We start from the raw sequence: 2,913 nt of genomic DNA on the forward strand, positions 1-2,913 counted from the left end.
ACCATGCCCGGCTAATTTTTTATTTTTAGTAGAGACAGAGTTTCTCCATGTTGGTCAGGCTAGTCTTGAACTGCCAGCCTCAGATGATCTGCCCACCTCGGCCTCCCAAAGTGCTGGGATTATAAGCCTGAGCCACTGCACCCGGCCTGAAAACATAATTCTAAGTGAAATAAACCAGATACAAAAGGACAATATTGCATGTTTCCACTTATAGAGATACCTACAAGAATCAAATTCATAGAAACAGAAAGTAGAATAGTGCTTAAAAGGGTCTGGGCAGAGGGAGGAAAGGGAAGTTTGTTTTATGGGTAGAGTTTCAGTTTGGGATGTTGAAAAAGTTCTGGAGATAAATAATGGTGATGGTTACATGCCATTGGTTACATGAATGTACTTAATGCCACTGAATTGTATATGTGAAAAGTGGTTAAAATGATACACTTTGCCGGGCATGGTGGCTCAAGCCTGTAATCCCAGCACTTTGGGAGGCCAAGGCGGGCAGATCACGAGGTCAACAGGTAGAGACCATCCTGGCTAACATGGTGAAGCCCCGTCTCTATTAAAAATACAAAAATTAGCAAGGCGTGGCGGTGCACATCTGTAGTCCCACCTACTCGGGAGGCTGAGGCAGGAGAATTGCTTGAACCTGGGAGTTGGAGGTTGCAGTGAGCGGAGATCGCACCACTGCAAACTGCAGCCTGGGCGACAGAGCGAGACTGCATCTTAAAAAAAAAAAAAAAAAAAAAAAAAAAAAAAGTACATTTTATGTCTCTTTTGTACCATCCCCCCAAAAAAATGATTTTAAGAGTCAAGATCTCGTCCGGCGCGGTGGCTCACGCCTGTAATCCCAGCACTTTGGGAGACGGAGGTGGGCGGATCACGAGGTCAGGAGATCAAGACCATCCTGGCTAACACTGTGAAAACCTGTCTCTACTAAAAATACAAAAAATTAGCCGGACGCAGTGGTGGGCGCCTGTCGTCCCAGCTACTCGGGAGGCTGAGGCAGGAGAATGGCGTGAACTCGGGAAGCGGAGCTTGCAGGGAGCCGAGATCGCGCCACTGCACTCCAGCCTGGGCAACAGAGTGAGACTCTGTCTCAAAACAAAACAAAACAAAACAAAAACAAAAAAAAAAGAGTCAAGATCTCACTCTTGTCTGTCAAAGGGCACTGCAGTTTCGGACTCAGCCAGCTTCCCTAGCTCAAGCAATCATCTCGCTTCAGCCTCCGGAGTAGCTGGGCCTGTAGGCGGTGCCACCACACTCAGCTCATTTTTTATTTATTTTTTCCTTTTTTCCCCTTGGTAGAGACGAGATCCCTAGGCTAGATTGCCTAGACTGATCTCGAACTCATAGAACAAAGGATCTTCCCTACTGGGCCTCAGTGTGGGTTTTCAAAACGCTGGGATTACCGGATTACAGGCGGCCGCAGCACACCAGGAGCACACACTTCTCGCTTTAAAAATTCAGGCTGTGATTGGCTGTCATTCGGTATTATGCTAATTAAGCATGCCTGTTTTTTAAACTTCTTAAAACAATTTTTTAAAATCACGTTTCCGCCTAAAACGTTAAAATTTGTCAAGTGATAATATTCGAAAAGATGTTGTTGGCAAATTATTTTTCTATTTGTTTCCTAATGGTATCGGGAATAGCGAAAGTATCTCGCCATCAGTTAAAAGTTAGCAGCAGATGTAGACCCAGCAGACGCTGCGAATTAAACGTTAAGACTATACTTTCAGGGATCATTTCTATAGTTTGTTACTAGAGAAGTTTCTCTGAATGTGTAGAGCACCGAAAACCACGAGGAAGAGACGTAGTGTTCTTTCCTGAGCGTGAAGCTGGCGTTTGGTGTTGCTTCCCTGCAACCGCCATTTGCCATTGATGATCGTTCTTCTCTCCGTTTTGGGGAGTAAGAGGGAGAGAACACGGTCTGAGTGGTTTTCTGTTTTGGTGGTGTAATGATAGACTGTTGCGGGGTGTTTAATTTGGCGTTTGTGTTTCTTTGTTTGTGATGTTGTAGAGAAAGTGTTACTTTCCAGATCGTCTACGATATATCGTGTGTTCGGTGTGGGTGGTTTTTCAGTTTTAGTTTTAGCGGAGATGATTTTGTGGTGCTATTGTCTGCCTTTTTTCACTTTCCCGCTGCTTCTTTTAACGTCGTTTCACGCCCGCCACCCCACCCCCAGACGGGGTCTGTTTTGTCTGACGTAGCAATGTCCGTCTCGCGGGCTCAAGCGATTTTCCTGCCTAAGTCCTCTCAAGGCGCACGCCACGCCAGGCTTTTTTTTTTTTTTTTTTTTTGTAGAAACAGGGTGTCACCGTGTTAGCCAGGTTGGTCTCGAACTTCTGACCTCAGGGGATCCGCCCGCCTCGTCCTCCAAAAGTGCTAGGATTGCAGGCGTGAACCGCTGTGCCCTGTCTTATTTTTTTAGAGACAGGGTCTTCCCATATTGCCCAGGCTGATCTCAAGCTCGTGAGCTCAAGGGATTGGCCTTCCAAAGTGCTAGGATTACAGGCGTGACCCACCACGCCCAGCCTCAGGTGCCTTCTAGCAGCTGGAATAGACTCTCGGCAGGGCGCAGTGGCTCACGCCTGTAATCCCAGCACTTTAGGAGGCCGAGGTGTTCGAGACCAGCCTGGCCAACATGGAGAAACCCTGTCTCTAATAAAAATATAAAATTCCGTGGGCGTGGTCGCACATGCCTGTTACAAAGGAAAGCAATTTAGTATTCTCCTAATTAATCTTGGGTGCTATGCTTATTTCTTTTATGTTTCTTTAGTAAAACAAATTTTTTTTTTTTTTTTCTTTTGAGACGGGAGTCTTGCTCCCAGGCTGGAGTGCAGTAGCTCGATCTTGGCTCACTTCAACCTCCACCATCCTGGGTTCAAATTATTCTCCTGCTTAAGGCTCCCGAGTAG

At 46.2% G+C, this 2,913-nt stretch overlaps 1 non-coding gene across 1 annotated transcript; it reads left to right on the forward strand.

The window, feature by feature from the left end:
* Positions 1 to 1,717: 1,717 nt before the first annotated feature.
* On the forward strand, positions 1,718 to 1,933 carry LOC112610523. Its single transcript, XR_003116408.1, has one exon. It is a non-coding gene; the product is annotated as a small nucleolar RNA U3 (small nucleolar RNA).
* The last annotated feature ends 980 nt before the right edge of the window (positions 1,934 to 2,913 follow it).

This window comes from Theropithecus gelada, chromosome 16 (assembly GCF_003255815.1).
Source record: "Theropithecus gelada isolate Dixy chromosome 16, Tgel_1.0, whole genome shotgun sequence".
In the NCBI taxonomy this organism is placed as follows: domain Eukaryota; kingdom Metazoa; phylum Chordata; class Mammalia; order Primates; family Cercopithecidae; genus Theropithecus; species Theropithecus gelada.